Source organism: Eleginops maclovinus, chromosome 23 (assembly GCF_036324505.1).
Source record: "Eleginops maclovinus isolate JMC-PN-2008 ecotype Puerto Natales chromosome 23, JC_Emac_rtc_rv5, whole genome shotgun sequence".
NCBI classification, from domain to species: domain Eukaryota; kingdom Metazoa; phylum Chordata; class Actinopteri; order Perciformes; family Eleginopidae; genus Eleginops; species Eleginops maclovinus.
This window is the reverse complement of record NC_086371.1, coordinates 11,932,164-11,953,054: the sequence shown is the minus strand read 5'-3', so window position 1 is coordinate 11,953,054 and position 20,891 is coordinate 11,932,164. Positions and strand designations below refer to the sequence as shown.

The following is a 20,891-nucleotide window of genomic DNA, read 5'->3' as shown; positions in this document are numbered from 1 at the left end:
TCATAAATAACGAAAAAGTTGACATACAGTAAAAGTATCAAGGTCACACTCTTCAAATGTGATGGTAAAGTATTTTCTGTTTACAACCCAATTGTTGTCAGAAAGATATTTTACCCACATCAAAGGCTTGTTGCTACACATGGTTAGCTTTCTTTTCTCACAATAATAACCTTCTTAAGTGATAAAAGCATCAAATTATGACACCAATTTAGACTTTTACTTTTGAAGCAGTGCCTCTGCAACACTGCGAATGATGTTGGAGAATTTTGAGTGTAACCTGTGGGCAAATAACGCAAAAATAAGATGAGGAAAAGGTGCGTTATTTTTATCACCTCATTTATTACATCTGAGATTTTAACCACATTAATCCTTTTTCTTTTTTCATGCTTGTTCCCAATTAATGAACTGACAGTCTCTCAGACCGAATATCTTTGTTATTTCAATTCCTTACTTTTTCTGACCAGATTAAGGTCCGGGGAAGAAAGTTGTCCACTCAAAACAAAATTGTTGTAGCAGTTTAAAACTAAAGGGAAAGAGTTGAATAAAGGCATGTAGAAGAAGGGGGAGGCGTTTGAGTGAGAAAGCCTGGTTGTTATGCTGTTCACGGGGTTGATGACAGTGCTGTTTCCAGGTTACACAGTATTTTCCTATTAAGTCAGAGGAACCTCTTTGACATCACCAGCCCTGTTAATGTATGAATGTGCTGACCTCTGGATTTCACTGCCACACCTGTTTCTATTCAGGGATCCTAATGTTCCACTCAGCTTTTCTTTTTTATACTGTTAAAACTAAAAGATGCATCCACTCTTTACATTGTTAACTAGATGTTTATATATAGAATATTTGCCTATTTGATCTAAGGAGCCTGATCTGACTGCCAGTGGCAGAAAAAATGTACTTTTAAAACAATGGATCATTATCTGTAAGCGAAAATGTCAAATATACTTCCAAAAAGACGGTCCGTTTAGCCCCAATGTTTATTTGCAGTAGGTTTATAGGATGAGTATTATGATACTGTAAGAGTATGTAACAACTGTTATTTTGGTAAATGTGTGTTTCAGTTTCACAAACATTCGATGACTCAGTCAGACTGTTTAAAATAGACATATTAAATAATAAGGAAGAGCCAATTGATCCTTGCATAACCGGAAATTAATCAAAGAGCTGTGTCTGAATTTGCGACCGACAGGAAGTCAGGTGTGACCTTTTTTAAAAATAGTATCTCAAGGCAGAGGCAGTGTGAGGGAATGGTCCCGTTGGGGACCTTAAGAAACATAGTGACCGTGACCTCCAGCACTGGTGCAGTCAGAGGTTGAGGTAGTTTAGTCCTCTGATTAGAATGTCTCCTGTGCGCCCTTTGGTGGGTTTCCTGTCTAACTGATTGAAGACCCCAAGATGTTGTTGGAGAGCGCCTGGACTACCTTGCTTAGCCTGCTGCCATAGGGACCTGACCTCAGATAAACACCGTAAAATAAATGTATGGATGGAAGTCATCAATCAGTAATACATTCCAGGGGTTACTTTGTGATGATATAAATTACCATATAGATTGTAGAGTAGAGAGGATTTCATCGTAAATATTTGTATCCTGTCACAGTCAACGCGTTTGACATGACAAGCCAGGGATGGAAATCTTTGGTCAAGTTGGTACATTTTGGGGAAATCATGCTTTGTATTTTTTTTCAACTTACTTTTGGTCCACCTTCTTAAGTCTGTTTTAGTTAGATTGTTGTTAATGTCTGATGAACGGTAATGGTTTCCTCAACAAACAAAAAAGTGCAAATTTGGCTGCTGTTCAAATGCCCTTCAAATTTCTCTTTAATTGTTGAGGGTAAGGGTTTTAGTATGACAGTCAGTATCAGTCATAACTTGAAAGAGACAAAAATATAACATATACTGTCAACAGTAACTGTATAAGGGCTGTTTGCAAGATAAAAAAATGTATTGGAGGCTGTAAAATTATTTGAGCATTTTTGGATGATCACTTTCTCTTTATTGAAGCTCAAATAGATTGAAACAACGCATTTAAAAAGTCATATTCATTTTCTTTTTCTCTAATAAAATGCTTTAGCCTCTCTTCCTAATCCTCTCTGTTATAAAGAGAATACTAACTTACTTGGCATTCAGAGAAGAAGAAAACTTGTTGCACCACTTTGTCATTCATTGACATGCCTGTTCTCCTCTTATTGTCTCTTATTATCAAATCATTATGCGCATCAATAATTAAGAGACAGTAATGGTGGAAGACAGGAGGAGAGATTGGCAGCATGCAGCCACATTGTTCATAATTAACCATGGTGTTGTTAGCATACCTCATTTAAATGAGTTGATATGCTAAATGATGAGCTGTATTGGAAAATTAATGAATTATTTCAGGATGACTTATAAGCATTTTTCATTATTCATTATAAGTGCAGCAAATAATTCTAATGGAAAAATGTGACTTGAATGATCACACAATGTATTTGGTTTATTGTTAAAATAGCTTGCAACATTGTAATGCCACAGAGACTTTGAAAGCAAGTCAAATACAAGCATAACATTTAAATTATGGTGAGTCATAAATAAGAGTAAAACATATATTTTAAAAAGTCAAAAAATAGCACAAGCATAGGAAATATTTTCTGAATAATACAAAACCCCACAGTATTCTGGTATGAAGCTTTAGAATCTGAAGGTATTCGCACAGCTGCTCGGGACAGTCTCTCTTGCCAAGTCTTCCTCTCCCTCTCTGTCAGTTGTGGATAATTCACTGGAATCCCTCCTGAACTGGATGGGAACAATAGCCTATTAGGACCCAAATGATGGCCATGTGTTCTGTTTTCTCAGATTATTTCAAACTGAAAAAAGTAACACCACACCTGGCTGGCCCTCAAGTAAACAATGCACTTATTGTCTATGGTGGCACTGTTGACTGCTTCCTGTTGCTTCTGTTTGGCTGCCTTCTGGTGACAATATTTTAGAGTAGCATCTTTGAGGTCAGATCCCACCTGAACTCCTGTTGTTCCCAATAGTAAAACTGAGGAATGATATTTATTATAACGCACCAGAAGTGGCGATCAAAACTGTCCCTAGGTTTGAATTCAGAATCGTGGTAATCTATGGTTAAGGGTTGGGGCGATCGGACATGAATGTGATTATCACGTCTAAGGGTAACTGCATGGTTTGCGGAGTCAGTGTGGCCAGTGGCTGTTTTCCTGTTCCAAGTAGACTACCAGAAATGAGCATCATGGTGTTGAAAAAATATGCAAACACTACAAGTCTGAATAAGGTATAAGGCCACAGATTTATTTCAAATTAATTTGGCGCAACACTAAAAGTAGGTTGGCTGCCTTATTTGCCTTAACAACGTATTTATAGTTGGCAACATGACCCAGCATGTTGTGTTACTACATGTAGCTGTGTTGTATCTATCTAGGCTTAGCTGGAAACATTAATTATGGATTCCCCTGCTCTAGCACCTAAAATATAACACGCAGTGTTTGTGTGTAAGTCTGTGTGTAAGTGTGTATGTGTGTTTGTGAAACATTTGTAAATTTAGGATATGCATCTGTCGCGGACTGTTGCTTGTCATTGCGGCCATCCGCAGCCTACTTTGAAATAATTGTCTGTTTGAGACTGAAACATAGGGTTTCATGCTAATCTGCCTTGTTTTCTCATCATCCTCCCCGCAAACCTTCCCCTTCTCTCCCTTTTCGCTCATTATCTGTCGTCTGGTTTTCACCTCACTTTGTCGTTATCCTTTTTCTCTCATTTGTCTCCATCCCTCCCTCTCTCTCTAACACCATCTCTCTCTCTCTCTCTGCTTCGTCCTCCAGCCCAGTGTCGTCCACAGTGGAACTGTTCAATCGCTAACTAGGCTGCCTCCAAGCCCACAGGTACGTAATCTCCCCTCCTCCCTTCTCCACTTCATGCTCTATTTTTAACTCCACTTGGCAGGATCCTTCCCCATGATTCTTTTTTCTCTCAACCCAACTCACATCTCGGTTAACTCCTCTATATCCTTCCAATCAAAGGGGTAGGAACCTGTTGACCAATACCCATTTATTAATGTATGACCATCCCATTCTCTTATTTTTTAATCATAAAAGCGCTGCCTCCACCATTTTTTACCATCTATTAGATGGCACATTTTGTTTCAATAACAAAATAAGATCCTCTTTTGCTCTTTAGCTGAGGATGTATCTTCTTTTACATCATATTATAAGGTATAACTTAAGGGTATTAGCAAGGAAACGCATGTGAAGGAAAGGGTAAAAGCTTTTTCTCTGATCATATAACCATGGACATGATTAGGACACAACCCCAGAATGTTTAAAGCACATGTAGTGCATTGAAACCTGCTGAGAGCCACTCTGATTTAAATGACTGGATAAGCAGTGGATATGTTCATTCACGTCGAAAGTGGTTTGCTTTGTTAAGCTGTTACCTATCCTCGCATGGAGCCTGGCAGCCATCTCAGCCCCCCTGCTGGGTGGAAACATAATGCTCTTGTTAGACTGCAAAGCTGGGCCTCGTCAGCTCCCTCCCTTTAGCCTCTTGTCTTTCAATACCGCTCTACTGGCTTTTCCCAGTGCATATCCTCCTGACAAAGCTTACAGCACATAACCTTCTCCAGTGGATGAGTAGCAGGCTCCTGAAGTGCTCAGTGTTTCTGTTGGAAAAGCATGTTGACTTTATTATATACAGGTTGACTGGGTGTGCGGTTTTTCTCACGTAAACAATTGTTGAAGTTATTTGCTCCTCTGTGATTGTAAAGAAGAGGTTGAAATGGATTGAACAGGAACAGTTCTGTAGCTTTTGAGTAACCCTTTCTCATACAAAATATCCACCCAACTAAAATGCATACTCAATTACGGGACGTGTCATTTTGACCATATAACTGTTGCAGTTTGATTCATGCTTTAACATTTTTTAAACATCTTTTTTAAGTTCAAAATTATAATACTTTTGCATAAAATATATGTGTTGTTACATCATTTAAGAAACAGACGTAAATGCAAATGTAAGACCCTCAAAACATAACTGACAAGGCAGTTTTGTCATGCAGTAAAAGATCAAGCTGCCGGAAGATACCATTGCTTCTGACTCTTGACTTATCCTATCGAAGGACATCCAATAATACACATAATGTAACTAGATAAATTCATGCAACATTGATTCTTAGTGATACACTTTGTACTTAGTTGTTGTCGCCCTTGGGCTTGTAAGGCTTATTGGAGGAATAAAGACAAAGTAACAATCAATTTTTCTTATGAATGGGGGTTTTGTTCCCATGGTTACACTGTCTGTCTTTGATGTGAACCATTTACATTTAATATGAACTTGATCAAGGTTGTCTTTGATACAAAAGGAAGGAGGGACAGTGAGAGGAAAGGCTAGATTGAGGCTCACTTAAAAGTAATTGAAGCCAGGCTTTTGCCTATCGGCAAACATTGTTTGATTTTAATGATGGCCTCTCAAGAACAGATTACAGTTAAATAACTGCTGACTTAAAAGATGAATTTCCATTTTCTGTTATGTTTTACAGACAATTGAAAGGGCTGGTCATGTCTGGGGTAAACAACATTTTGTCAGCCTCTGCAACACGTTCTGACTCTGTAATGATGCTCGTCTGTGTTCCCAGAAGTGGAATTTAGGACTAAGGATAGACCTGCCTTGCATCATTCCTCCCTGATTTCCCCATGCGTAACCTACACAGGTAGAAGGCTACAGGAAAATCTATTCGTCAAACTCTCTGTCCTTCACGCATATAGACGCCGCTACAGATTGCCGCTGTCAATGGGAGGCTTTTGAGTTATTATGTGTCTTACCAAAAGAAGCATGCAGCCTTTTTTTATGTAGGTTTTTGAAGGATTTTTACACACTCAGGCACTCAAATACACCCGCACATTATCTGTGTGCCTGCCTCCTGTGGAAGCACATCTCTCACTCTCCAAGTACTCAGTCTTTGCCTGTCAAAGTGGCATGATGAAATAATGCACACAATAACGCTGCCAAAGTTGTGATGTTGCATGCAGCACGGCTTTGAATAAACAGCAATCATTTCAGTGCACTCCCATGCATTGATATTGTTTTAGCCCAAAATTGCCCAGTTGAAGCATGTAATCTATTACCATGCCCTTTAATAATCCGGTGTGGTATATTTGTATAATGTCAACCCCTTCTTTTTTCCTTGTGTTGTTCCTCTACTCTCACAGCTCAATACTACAAGACGGAAACATATAACCATACTTTAAATGATTGACTAAATCTATCTTGGTTTAAAGTAAAAGCATGAGTATAGCTGTATGAGCTGAAGCTTGTATATTGGCTGTTCGCTATGAGACCCAAGGGCCCCTCTTGCCCTGTTCATACATGCTATTATCATGTGCTATTTGTGATCTGATCAAGTGGTGCAGGAGTAAATGCAAATATTTGAATACTGGTACACTAGACAGATCTGACCCCTTCCCACTTACTCTCATCCTTGGCTCTATGTGTACTGAACCACTTCTGTTTATCGGCGCACACAGACATAGAATGTAGGCAGCACTTTTTCTTTAGTCATTCCTCAATTCTGTATGATTGATGTGAGAGCAACAGCTAAAATGCATACACACGCACACGCACACACAGCACAGCAATGATAAAATCAACCTTTGTCATGCATTTTGTATATGCAAAAGGAAATTATGTACATGTTTATTTACATATAGAGCGGTTAAATGAGATCACAAGCATTCAATCAAGAAACACATTTAGACGCATGTTAATGGTTTGAACGGCCATGCTTACAGCGGTCCACTGGTGATCAAATCCTAAAAAGAGACATGTTACTACCAGATCTGAGTTTGTCTCATGTTCTCATCTTTCCACTCCAAAGTTCTTTCTCGGATTTCCATCTTCCTCGTCTGATGTCTGTTTCTCACTCATTTTGATTCTGAAACATAAATAAATTATCATTTTACTAGAAAGGCAACAAAAAATAGATTGCCCTTTTCTCTTTCCCCCATACCATTTCTCCTCCTCCACGCTTTTCTCATCCTTCCTCTCTCCTCTGGTCTATGCCTTCTGACAGCCGAGGTACACTGCAGCATGCCTTGGCCAGGTATAGCACTAGATGAAAGGTTTGCAGCCAGAGATCTCTTTCAAAGAGGCCTTCTGTTGCATCCCCCCTGCTCTCCATGGGCACTCAGTTGTCCCTGCCAGGCAGAAGGAGAGAAAGAGGGCAAGGAAAGGAAAGAATGGAAGGAAGGGTTTTAGATTGAAGGAAAGGTACTAGAGACAAACAGCAGCAGAATAAAGAACAACAGACAGTGAGGTCATGAGAGGTTGCCTTACTCCAGATCCAGAAGTTGCCCCTGACCTCTGTAGATGATCAAAAGGCTTGGCATCCAGGTTAGAGCAGTGAGAGGAAGTGGTCTGCCCCTGCTTTCACTCTGTGTCAAGTTTAGAGCTCCTCTTACACATCCGTAGTTTGGAGGTCGCCACGGGACATGTAGAGATTTTGAAAGTGTTCCTGATCCTGACTTGTTTTTATCATCTGATTTCTTAGAGTCACACTGAGGTCTGGGAAGAAGCATCTTGTGCCTTCAACAAAATCCAGTGCTCTTTAAGGTGAAATGTAATAGCTTGTTTGGCTTCAGTCTGGATTGATGTCCTATTATATCTAGTCTTGATTTGGTTTTCACTTTGCAACAATATAAGTGAGTTTCTCGCTGACGTTCAGATATACAGTATTTATCAAAGAGCCGAACTGCAAACATTTATGTCTCTGGGAAAGAGGTTTGATCTTGAGAAAGTCTAGGGCTTTAAGAAAATAAAACATAGAGCTGACATTTACACCTTGTTTTATGATAAATTATTTATTCTATTCGAACAAATAAATAGAGTGCTCATTCAATTGAAAAAGTCTACTGCATCAATTTAAAACATTTTTACAAGCTGTTACTAGATTCAAATAAAGCAGCTTCATGCTCGCAAAATCAAAGCCATTTAAAAGCTTCTGTCAGAAAGGTCACCGCCTTTTGGAAAATAAAAAACTTTAAGCACCAAAATAGATATTGTGTTTACTGTCACAATATAATCAATTTGTTTCCCCAAGATAACCATCTGGACCGTGATAGCATTCGGCTTGGTGATTGGAGGGAGAACAAGCGGACTCTATGGTATACCTACATAAATCTTCTCTGAAGACAAGCTAGATAATGCACTGTAGGTCTGAGCTGAGAGATTTAGCCTCTGGATGCTGCGGTGACAGGAGATATTGAGGGGAGGCATGCGGGCAGTAAAACAACTGACAGTTGGTCATTACGAAAGACGCAGGTGGGCCAAAAATCAATCACACCGAGACTGGCCTGGACTCTGACGGATGCCTGACGTCTGCTTGATGAAGAGCTCGGCTCTTGCTCTGAGTGATGGGGAGGAGGAGATGGGAATGGAAGGGGCCAAAAAAGCGAGGGAATTAGGATTTGAGTTTAGTTTGAGCAAAGGAAAGTGGCATGGAGGAGGTGTGAAGACAATAATGAACCACTGAATCAGGGAAGCAGGAAAGTAGAAAAATATTGAGATACTGAATATGTTAATGAGCTGATATGGGCGAAATTCAAGGAAACGGGAAGAGGTCAGCATTTTAAAAAGTAGAGGGCAAAAGGAGATGAAGAAGAAAAGGGAGGAAAAGATAAAGGACAGGCCAGGAGAACAAGGCTACAGTTACCCTAACAGACTTTAACAGTACTGCGTTCAGGTATTAGAGCGGAGTGTGTGTTCTGACAACACCTTTATAGGCTATTTCATGGTGTCTGCTCTGACTATATGAGAAAATATATCAAGTGTGAAATGCCACTGCATTATTGGCCTACACCTAATAACAGCTCTTTAGTTATTTATTTATTTATTTGTTGTTTGGCTTTTTTCAATGTTCTACTTAAAAATTAAAAATTAAAACAAAGTAAAGATCAATTGGAATTTTCTAGTGAGGGTTGTAAATGAGCTTTAAAAGGTCTGCAAATGTCCGATGAGATTAATTTCCTCCAGTTTGTAGTGAACTTTAGAAATGAACTTGAATCAAAGACATTATTTGTATCATACAATACATTCAGCTTAGTCTGCTCAACATTTCAACTTTATGGTTTATGCCTGAAATAAAGCTCAACAACTGGTAAGACATTTCTGTTTCTGCAGTCTCTTTCTCATGATAGTATGTGTTGGTTTCACAATACAGAACATGTCCTTGCTGTTGCTAATATCTTTTGTCGCAATGTATCTCGGCAGATTGCGAATCTTTTTAATATACAAAATTCATTGTTCAGCTTGTATCCGTGTGGGAAGACTTCCTTTTTCTGTAGTACAATGAAATGAGACTGTGACAAATAGAGGGGAGAGAATTGTCGCGACAGGCAACAATCCTGTGGCAAATGGGAAAACATGTTTTCAGAGCAGTAAGAGTACTTATCCAGTGAATCAATGTCAGCATAAGTATTCATAGCAAGGCAACAAAACAACATATGAACAAACAAGTTTTGGGTAAGTACTTGGTCTGCGGGGTAAAACAATGCCCTGAATCAACATTAAAGCTTCTCTTCTGCGGTCATCAGAGTTGTCTTCAATGCTTTCCCAGGCACTCGAACTCACAGTTAATTTGTAGAACTATTGATTATGACATTCTTTATTCACACACATGATATCCTCAAAGGAGCCTCCAGTTACCTCAGCACGCCCTCCTTTCAAAGTCCCTTAACCAGAAGTAATTTGGTTGGACCACACCCCAGCCTGGTAGGTGCAGCCAAAGGGGATGTTCAGGTCAAACAGGAATAGCGTTTTCACAGATAACGCATCAGCACACCGCACATGTGCATGTCAAGCGAAAGTGCCTCAAACTCAAGGTAGTTGGCTGCTCAACCAAGAATTAAGCAATTTATAGTAAGTGAGTAGGACATGCAATCAGTGCTGAATATAAATAATAAATTAAGGAAACGATCCCACATAATCCCTACTAAATAGAAAGACATGAAAGGCTAGAGTAAGAGGGGTAGGTGAAACGCAGGGTCCAATCTAATTACGATGCAACCATAGTATGCATGACATACTGTATGCCTGATAGGAAATGAGAGACCAATACAATAGAGTTTGTTATGGTTTTCTTCAATTGGTTTTCAACAGATTAGTCATGGTGCTGTTTTACAGGATTTTATTTTAATAACATTAACCCTGATGTCTCAACATTTATAGACCTCTTGTGAGTTAAGAAATTTATAGACCTCTTGTGAGTTAAGAAATTACGATGACATTACTTACAATCTTGCATGTGATTATCCATACTTGCATTCATATGTAGTTTTTACAATACACTGTCTTTAAAGCACACGCTGGCTTCTCCATACTATCCCTTAATCTCTTTTTATTACTTCTCTATAGGATACTCAATCACCTTCCTTCCTCCTACCTCCATGTATGTCCTCTAACTCTTTTCTTTCATCTCCTGCTTTAATCAAGCGTCTGATCACAGACCCAGGAGGATGAGGGATAATGAGATTAGGCCTGTACATGTTTACACACTCTGATTTACATTGAGCTCTGCCTGTCTTTTTCTGTCTGACCCATATTTTCTCTATCTACCTCCTCCATATTCTTGTTTTCATGTCTCCGGTTTTCCTCACAGGCTTCAAATCTTTCCCTCTCCTGCTGCAGTAGCACAGTGTACACTCAAGCTTTGTTCACAAATAACCCGTTATGTTACCAGTGAGGTTTTATTCCTACACTGCAGTGTCATTTTAGATAATTTCAGTTCAGTTGACGGTCTTATAATTTATCCTTCATTTTTTTAGATAGTTTTGCATTCGGTGACAGATGTGTTGTGGCTTATTTCATAAAAGAAATCACTTTTTGTTGTGGAGCTGCTGCCTATAGAAGGGTGTGTGTGATTGTACTTGTTTGTGTGTTTGAGCACATGCTCTATATACAGTGACTGATTGTGTTGAGCACTTCTCCTCCAGTCAACTTTCATCGAAACTGTCCTCAGTGCAGCCTCCTTTCATGTCACCCGATAGTCTAAGAACCACTCAATTTGTACACAGTGAAGTATCCAAATGGAGGAGAACGAGTTATTGAGGCTTCATTTCCAGGTCTCAGGTTTTAGTAGCCAATCATCAAGGGGAAGCATAAGGTCTTTGCAATAGGAGAAATTACATTTGAAGTGCTTAGCAGGAGGGCCCTATTGATCCACTGTGACAGAGATAAGGTGAGTGAGCAAAATCCAAATGTCTGTAATCCTTAACAACTTCCGTGGTACCCAGGGGATTTTGGATACTCATTTTACATAATTGACCATATCTGCATAATGGTCCAATACTCAGCAGCTCTAATTTGAAATATATTTTTAATGCATGATCTGGGATCCAAATATAATCGTGAGTGCCACACATCAAAACACTGAAACCTGCCATCATTCACATACAGACTGAATTTTAAAAACATTTTCTCAATCAACCTGTGATTACTCAAGTAATTGCTAAAATCTAAATGTTGATTTTCTATTAATGTAAATATCTTTAATTGTAAATATGGAAATATGTGTAATTTGTATGATAAAGGCTATGATTTGTCTTTAAAATATACAGTTGAGTAACATTTCTGAAGTAGTACATTAACTATTTGCGGTGTTTCTTTCAACCGTTTTATTTTCTTATAAACAACAGGTATGTGCATGTTCACCAAATAAATATTGTGTTCTGGTTTGATTTTTCAAAAGCAAATGAAAGAATGACTATAAAGAAGTCACAATATGGTGGAGTTTGTGGCTTCCTGACAAATAACCTAGCTCTATAAACTCTGACGTTCTGCCTTCTACCTTTTATCTGTAAAGTCTGACAACACAAAGGGGTAGTTTGTTATACATTTTTGCATCACACAACTGTTTTTGAGGGCCATTTTAATCCCGCCCCTGCAGCTCATTATGAAGTACAATACATCATATTAATGGCTCTTTGACAGACACCAGTAATGTAGCAGCAGTATGGGGACCCATTAACTCTTAGCAGCTAATGCCTATGTGTCTCAGTTGGGCTGTATTTAAAGTCAACTGCAACACACACACTCGCACACACATAAACAAGTCATCATTTTGCCCCTGGAAACAGAGCACATTGCTAACTGTGATACAGTCTTGTGCTACGACTCCCAGTGTTATCGTAAAACAAAATCCAACTTGTTGCATCATTAAAGAATAAAGCAGCTGCCATGATCCTGAAGATTCTGACAGCTGACAACAAACTATTTGTTCCCAAGCGGGGCAGCTACTCAAGCAGAAAACACGAATGTGACATTATGGAAACTCTGAATTTGACTCCAGATTCTTTTTCAGGGTTTCTGACAGTCATGCTAATATAAAACCCTATCAGATGACTTCACATGAGTGTTACATTGTTGTCATCAAAGAATAGTTTGGCTTATAAAGAGAATGCTTGGTGTTGATGTTTCTGTTACGTGGGTTAGGGTACTATACAGTGGTATGCAAAAGTTTGGGCACCCCTCTGAGATTTCATGACAATTTGCTTTTCCTTTATAATAGAAGATCACAGCAACAACATTTGTTTTCCTACAAAGATGTAGACGTTTTAGTGTTTTCCAGACCAAAATTCTTAGGGTAGCATTACATAGTTTTATTATAATAAAATAAAATGCAAAAAATGGGATGTGCAAAAGTTTGGGCACCCTTATAAATAGCATTCATTTCAACACCTGTACGGATTTATAGCTGACAGGTTGCTGCACAAAATTGCTTTGATTAGCTCATTAGACCTTCAATTACAAAGACAGGTGGAACCAATCATGAAAAAGGCTATTTAACATAGGTAATAGCTGGCTGTGCCTGGCCTAGGTTCTTTCTTAGGGAGTGGCAAGATGGGGACCTCAAAACAACTCTCCACTGACCTGAAAGCTAAGATAATCCAACATTATAAATTAGGAGAAGGGTACAAAAAATTATCTGACAGGTTTAAACTGTCTGTCTCCACAGTCAGAAACGTAGTTGTGAAATGGAAGGCCACAGGAACAGTCCGTGTGAAGGAAAGATGTGGTAGGCCGACAAAAATAGGGGAAAGGCACAGGCGAAGGATGGTGAAAATGGTCACAGAGAAGCCACAGACCACCTCCAGAGAACTACAACAACATCTGGCTGCTGATGGTGTAGTTGTTCACCGTTCCACAATCCAGCGTACTTTGCACCAGGAAGAGCTCATTGGAAGGGTGATGTGCAAAAAGCCTTTCCTGAGTGTTAATCACAAGAAGAGTCGCATGAGGTATGCAAAAGCACATCTGGACAAGCCAGAAGCATTTTGGAACAAAATACTGTGGTCAGATGAGACCAAGATTGAGTTATTTGGTCATAACATGAACAGGTATGCATGGCGAAAAAAACACACTGCATTCAATGAAAAGAACTTGTTGCCCACTGTAAAATTTGGTGGAGGATCTATCATGTTATGGGGCTGTGTGGCTAGCACAGGTACTGGAAAACTTGTTAAAGTTGAGGGCCACATGAATTCCTTACAGTACCAGGAGATTCTTGACAAGAATGTTCTAGAGTCAGTCACAAAGTTGAAGCTACGCCGGGGTTGGATTTTTCAGCAGGACAATGATCCTAAGCACCGATCAAAATCCACCAAGGAATTCATGCAGAAGCACAGGTACAATGTTCTGGAATGGCCATCCCAGTCCCCAGACCTTAACATCATTGAAAATGTATGGATTTATTTGAAGAAGGCTGTCCATGCACGGAGGCCAAGAAACCTGACTGAACTGGAGACGTTTTGTGTGGAAGAATGGGCCAAAATACCACCTGCCAGGCTTAAGGGACTTGTCTGTGGCTACAGGAGGCGTCTACAGGCCGTTATTGCAGCAAAAGGAGGCAATACTAAATATTAATGGAATTATTTCTTAGGGGTGCCCAAATTTATGCACATGCCTATTTTTGTTTGAATGCACATAAACATGTTTCTGTTTGACCAATAAAAGTTATTTCACTACTGAGATGTTTCTGTTACCATAAGGTATAACATATGTTAAAATGAAGTTGCTGCTTCAAAAGCTCAGCAAGTGACAAACTGATGCAGTGGTTTTCCTAAGGGGTGCCCAAACTTTTGCATACCACTGTATATGGTGGCTGTTGTGGATTTATCACAGTTTTACTCAAACTTTTACATATTCATTTTTATATGTTCCCTTTTATTGATCTTTTTTATATGAACTATGGTCATACTGTTTACGTCATTTAATGTAAATATTAAAAGTGTATTTCCTGAAAGGCAAGGTAGATGTGATAGCTCAAGTTTCTAGGTTGTTTCAGTGACATACACTGCCCGGCCAAAAAAAAGGTCACAAGCCTGTGGGGACAGTGCTATGATCTGGGGTTGCTGCAGTTGGTCTGGTCTAGGTTCAGCAACGTTATGTGCCCAAAGAATGAGGTCAGCTGACTACCTGAATATACTGAATGACCAGGTTATTCCATCAATGGATTTTTTCTTCCCTGATGGCAGGGGCATGTTCCAAGATGACAATGCCAGGATCCATCGGGCTCAAATTGGGAAAGAGTGGTTCAGGGAGCATGAGACATCATTTTCACACATGGATTGACCACCACAGAGTCCAGACCTGAACCTGATTGAGAATCTTTGGGATGTGCTGGAGAAGACTTTGCGCTGTGGTCCGAATCTCCCGTCATCAATACAAGATATTGACGAAAAAGTAATGCAAGACAGAAATAAACATTGCAGAAGCTTGTGGAATCTATGCCACAGCGAATGCGTGCCATAATCAAAGCTAAAGGCGGTCCAACGAATATTACAGTGTGTGACGTTTTTTTCGACCAGGCAGTGTATTATACCATATCTTAACAGTTCACCATAAATTACGTGTTATATATGGTAAGTTCTACCCAAAATGTAAAGATTGACTTTATACAACTGTTTTTGACATATTGGTTGCTCATGTTCTACTTCTATTCGTAATTTGCCTAAAGCCCCTATCACATCAAAGTTGTATAATGTCCAAATATTATGTAATAATATTATGGTGTAGAAACATCACCGACTAAGGGGTTATACAATGTGTTGTCAATGTGTTTTACAAAGTCCAGACTTTAAGTTCAACTGCCAAGGTCAAGCACAGTTAAAATAATAACTTTGATTCAATATATTAAGTCTCAAGTCTTAATTGTAAAATAATAAAGGACAATTGCTTGTGTTGCCTCGTGGTGTAGATTAGTGTCCGTTTTATTTCAAAAATGTTTTTTTAAAATACATGTGAACGGCTGGAAAGTGTACATTTTCTGTTTATCATTTTGTGGGTTTTTCCCCCTCTTGCTGTCAGTACAAACAAACACAGTTGTAATCACCCCTTTAGATTTGGCTCTGTGTCTGTGGAAGGCCTGTGTTCGGCTCCAGGCTGTCTTGGTGTTGGGCCACAGGGTGAACAAGGCAATGTGGCTATGATAAGAAATCTGGGCATTCCCTCGAACACACACACACACACACACACACACACACACACACACACACACACACACACACACACACACACACACTTGCCATTCAAAGCACACAGCGTTATTTCATCAGATGGGGTCACTATGTCTTCAGCTTGGTTTACACTGCCAGCTCCAATCTAGTTTTGTCATACTCAGCTTTAGATCTGATCCTGTCACCAATGTGACATTGATCTGACTGACCCTTTCCCTATCTAAATATATGCACCACTCCACTGTAAGGAATTACTTCAATGTGTGTCAAACTACTCCTACTAGGTTCTGGAGGAAGCAGTCATGCTTAGATTCTACTAAAGGTATTGACTACAGTAGCAGACCTGACAGATTGAGCACTTGCACTGTAGCTACAGTAGATAACGTAGCTACAGTAAAGTAAATATGCCAAACTTTAACAAGCGTAGTGCCTTCCGTTGTCCACTTTTAGAAAATTCCCCCCCAAAACAACAGATAGCATCTTGAGTAGTTGTGCCACATAGTAAATTTGTAAATGTGTTTTGTCATGTAGGTGGCAGAAAGAGCAGAATATCTGAAGTCTGAAAATGTCAAATTCGAGGTGGCGACACTAATGGAAAATTTATGGAGCGATGCCACACCCAGCAACTTGTTTGTTTATCCCCTCTGAGTATTATATTGATCTGTGTACGACCGCATCAATTTAAAATAAAGAAAAGCATGGCCTACACTGGATGTCGACATTAAAGGTGTCACTACTAACCAATGGCATTTTATCACACTAAAATAATGAAGGAGCAAATAAGTATTTTGAGTAACAAGACAATATTTTTCCTGCTTTATGAGAAATAAAAGTGAAATGGCTCAATTGTTCTAACTATTTGACAAGGTTAGGAATATTTAATGGTAATATAAATATAATGTATAACAACATTTAATAACACCAAATAAAATTTGGAGTGAAATAAAATAAATACAACTGCTGCTGGGCAGTGAATATTATATGACACTATACAACTAAGAAATGAATGCAGGCAGAGAACCAGATCACTCTCTTGAGATTTCTCAAATTTCAATTTTTCTAACAGAACAAATTTTTCTCATGTCTCTGGCTCTGCTGTGAATGTTTTGCCTATCACTTCATGTTGTTGCAGTACACAGACAGCCTGATGCTGTACAATAAGTCCCTGATGATCTGTGGGCTGGGAGAGGAAAGAGGAAGAGAGGAGCTGATGCATTTCCTCTGTGGTGGTGTTGGTGATTTGTCATGCAATTCTTGTTGCATACGCACAATCATTAAGTACACTGATGGTAATTTGATATGTAATATGCCCCATGCCTTGGCACAATAGTGAAGCAGAGTCTCCAGTGGCTAGTTTGTTTACTGTTGACAACAGCATCAGTCGTCCAGCCTGTCCTCATTCTGTCACCGGCACTTTCTTTATAGAAATTCATCCCACTTTTGTTCATCATATCTTTTTTTTTATAAGGCAACGTTTTTTAAATTAAAAAATGTTGCTACAATATAATTGCAAGTATATGTTTCAATATGCAATATGCTTTTGTTAAATAAAAAGCTGCTACTGTATTCAGTTGTATATTTGTCTTTGAACAAGTATATGGTCAGCAAGTCATGAAGAACAAGAACAAGAAGAAGAAGAAGATGACGATGATGATGATGATGATGAACCTTTATTTATCCCCCTAGGATAATTCAGTATAACGGTATGTAGCATTTTTTTGGAGGTCCAGAGCGGAGATGCAGCCAGTCGGTGCCTACGCCAGGGAGCAGTTGGGGGTTTGGTGTCTTGCTCAAGGACACATCGGCAGGGTCCAGGAGGAGAACTGGCACGTCTCCAGCTCCAGTCCACTGTGGGTTGTGAACCCGGCGACCCTTCGGTCCCAGGGACAGACTAAGCCACTGCCGCTGACCCTATGTAATGTAGTAGGAGTTGAATCTTAGAGGTTCAAGCTAGTGAGAGACTGAATAAAAAATAACATATACCCTAGCAAAATGATCACTAGCATCCCTCCAGCCAATGACAGCTCAGCAGCAAGTGGTTGCTCTGCACAATACTTAAGTAAACATAAGTCAGCACTGTCCAGCACTGCAAATGACTGAGTTCATTCAGAGTGCTGGACACCGGTTTTGCCTTTATATCAGAATACTGCCAGTCATAAAAATCCCATATCCTTGTGGTCAGTGAACATATCTGATTGAAGACAGTACTGATGGATGCCTGGGGATGGATCTAGGCTAAAGCTGTGCAGTCAGTCAAGCAACCATCCTGCTTGGCTCAAAGCGTGAAAGACCTATTAAAATATATGTGCAAGAGTTCTGCTCCTTTAGTGAGTGTAAATGAGGTAAAAAAAAAAAAAAGTATGATTAAACCAGTTTGTCTTGTAACACCACCTTGGCGTCACAGTTACACGATTTTCCAGTATCTTGGTGGAAAAAACAAGCGCAGCAGACAGACAGACTCCACCATCTGCAATGCAGAACGAATAATGTTATGCCAGACAGACTGGTAAATACAGTAAACGGTAAGCTCAAAGGGGCAGACAGGCTCTCAGGCACTTTGCGGTGGCTTGTGTTGACAATCCTAAAACACACCTGCTTGTCCGGCCACACCTCGTCTGGCACTGTTTACCGCAACGGCCTACCTACTGTGTTACACCTTCATTCCATCGATTCTCTGTGCCCTGTAGGCTCATTTGCCTCACTGGTACATTTATTTTTTCAGAAATTTGACTGTCTGCCTTTGGTGTCAGCTGATGATACTGCCATCTTTTTTTTATCTTTTAGGATTAACTTGATGTATCATTTTTATTGTACACCTTTTAAAATGCAGAAAATATGGATCTTCGGAACCATTACGATTCACAGTGCTTTGGTTATAATATCTTTATATTTTTTACTCTTTTAACACTTTTTATTGTTAAATGGACAATTCTTTATCATGTGCTGAATCTCTAAATATAAATATCAATGATGCCTAAAGAATAACTCCGGTGAAGGGTCCCCCTTAATAATATATAAACAATTCTTTGTGTTTGACATGACCAGTATTGACACACTTCTGAGACAGTCACAACAACACTGTTAAAACAGGAGCTCTGCAAAACCTTCTAATCTCTGCTGCCACACACACACACACACACACACACACACACACACACACACACACACACACACACACACACACACACACACACACACACACACACACACACACATACACACACCTGTAGACACAGACAGCACACCTGCTCAGATCAAGGTGTAGTGATTCTCTGTTATATTTTTGTATGTCTCGAGTGTGTGTGATATTCTGTAGAATTACGATAGGACTACTACAATAAACTGGTGGGACATATACCAGAGTAAAGCAAACAGGTATTACTTTGCTCACACACACACACACACACACACACACACACACACACACACACACACACACAATTTTAATTAATTCAGGAAATTAAAGTGTGATACCATTATTATAAACCACTTTTGCCCAAGTTGAAATCTATGAATATTGTAATTGCCGCCTTTGGGCCTTTTTTTTTGCAATTGAACAAATTACCTCCCTGTTGTACTTATTGATAGTAATGAACAACGCAGGACTTTTAATATCTGAGGCCTGCTTTATTACCCAGCCTTGCATCATTTTCCAGGATCAGAATACTAAGAGCGATTGCGGCCATTAATTAATTCGTGATCTCTACTGCCTATATTAAGGAGAATCATGTGACCATTGTTACTGGGCAGCAGCTGTTTGCCACGAGGTTACTTCACAAAGTCGATAGTTATTGTCACCCAATATGCCCTTAACTTGAAAATTGATTATCCAATAAACTGTGGGAATCAGTGTGACGTGTTGTCTGCTGTTACACAATAAATGAGCAATGAGGCTACTACAGTGACAGCGCGGTACAGTGTGGAGCACTCTGCCCGGCCGTGTGGAGCACTGGAGCGTCTCTATCTGCTGGCTTTGGCTTTTTGTATTGTATGGGTAGGAGGAGCCGCTTTCCTGTGATTGTCTGGCTGCTCTCTCTCCCCCTCTCTCTCCCTGCCTCGCTCTCAGCGTGTCTCTCCACCTCTCTCATTTTCCAAAAGTTGCATATTCCGCTTGCCTGTGTGCTGTTGCCAGCGGAGCGGTGCACCGGGGCTGCTGTTTGCGGAGCGACGTGTGGAGCAGACTTTGGGGAGAAAAGCAGTCGTCTACGCACTATCCTGTCTGTCCACCTTTCTGTTGTTTCTCCTGACTTCATTTCGGGCTACTTTTCCAAGATGACAGAAGAAATGAGAGTTCGGCATGTAAAGCTGGTAGGTGTCTGAAACCCCTCCCTCTGGGCAGAGAGGTGTCTGTCTGGAGCTGTCGCGGGCTTCAGGTGCGGGGCAGCGCATACTAAGTCTGGGGTGACAGAAACGGGAAGCGGGGGTTATTGTGTTTCCCACCATCCACCGGGATTGTCTTGATGTGTTGCCGTTATGATTTTTTTTTTAAAGGACTACATTCAAACGATGTCTAAAGCAGGCTGCTGGTATAATGCTAAAAGTTAGACACTTTGTGGTAATGTCGGTTCCTTTTGTGATATTTTTCCATACATGGACAGATGTGTTTTAGGTTTAGTAAGCTACCTAATTGGACAACATCTTTGTATTTAAGTATGCTGAGAGTGACACATACAATTAACATTTTTTTTAAAACATTTGGATCATGTTTTTTTACCTACTGAAATTACATAATTTACTTTTTGATTCAAGTCCATGTAACTCCCATAATACCTAAGGCATAGCAGACCTGTTTGTTATCCCTGCTGCGCAGAGGATTGCAGGCTGTTGGAATGATTCAGCAGTGAAATGCATGCGTAGCTCTCAAACAAAAGCATGTAAAACTGTTCTAACAAGCATTTGGAGCCATTGCTCGTGTTTGGGGGTTTTCAGCTCATTTAGGGAGACACTTCAGGCTGTTTGTTTTCTGTTTTTGTTTGGAATTATACATACATAACAGTCCTCATTCTCTAAAGCAGTAACCTGAAATGTTTGTAACATTTTTGTAGAATATGATGGCTGTGTTTTATACTCTATAGTAAACTTGTTGTACTGGTACCTTTTTAAATTTTCTTCGAAAGCATCACTGCAATATTCCTGTTATACTCTCATTCAGAGTTTAGATTTGGTTGTTCTGAAACATCTTTCCAGCGTTAATTGAATGTTAATTATTCTTTAGGATTTGGGATTTAAGAGGGGATGTCAATCTAAGTGAAAAATTACAGTTCCACATGTCATATTTACATAGATAAAGCCAAAGTCTCTCCGTTCTGATGATTTCAGCCGCTCTGAAGTAATGAACACTGACTTTAAAATCCAAAACAAATCTGACACTGGGTAGCGCTGCAGTAAGCCGCG

The 20,891-nt window shown here is 39.7% G+C and overlaps 1 protein-coding gene across 4 annotated transcripts in view; it reads left to right on the top strand.

Moving 5' to 3' along the window:
- mid2 (midline 2) overlaps positions 1-20,891 on the top strand; it is a 123,148-nt gene that overhangs the window by 24,338 nt on the left and 77,919 nt on the right. For 2 of the 4 annotated variants that reach the window (XM_063876801.1, XM_063876797.1), the window contains exon 1: positions 19,590-19,805. The exons of 1 other annotated variant lie outside the window; for it this stretch is intronic. The gene's annotated coding sequence lies outside the window, so the exon portion shown is untranslated. Of the gene's footprint in view, positions 1-3,818; positions 3,879-19,589; positions 19,806-20,891 lie in introns of those variants that run through there. One more of the 4 variants, XM_063876798.1, reaches the window with a different exon arrangement.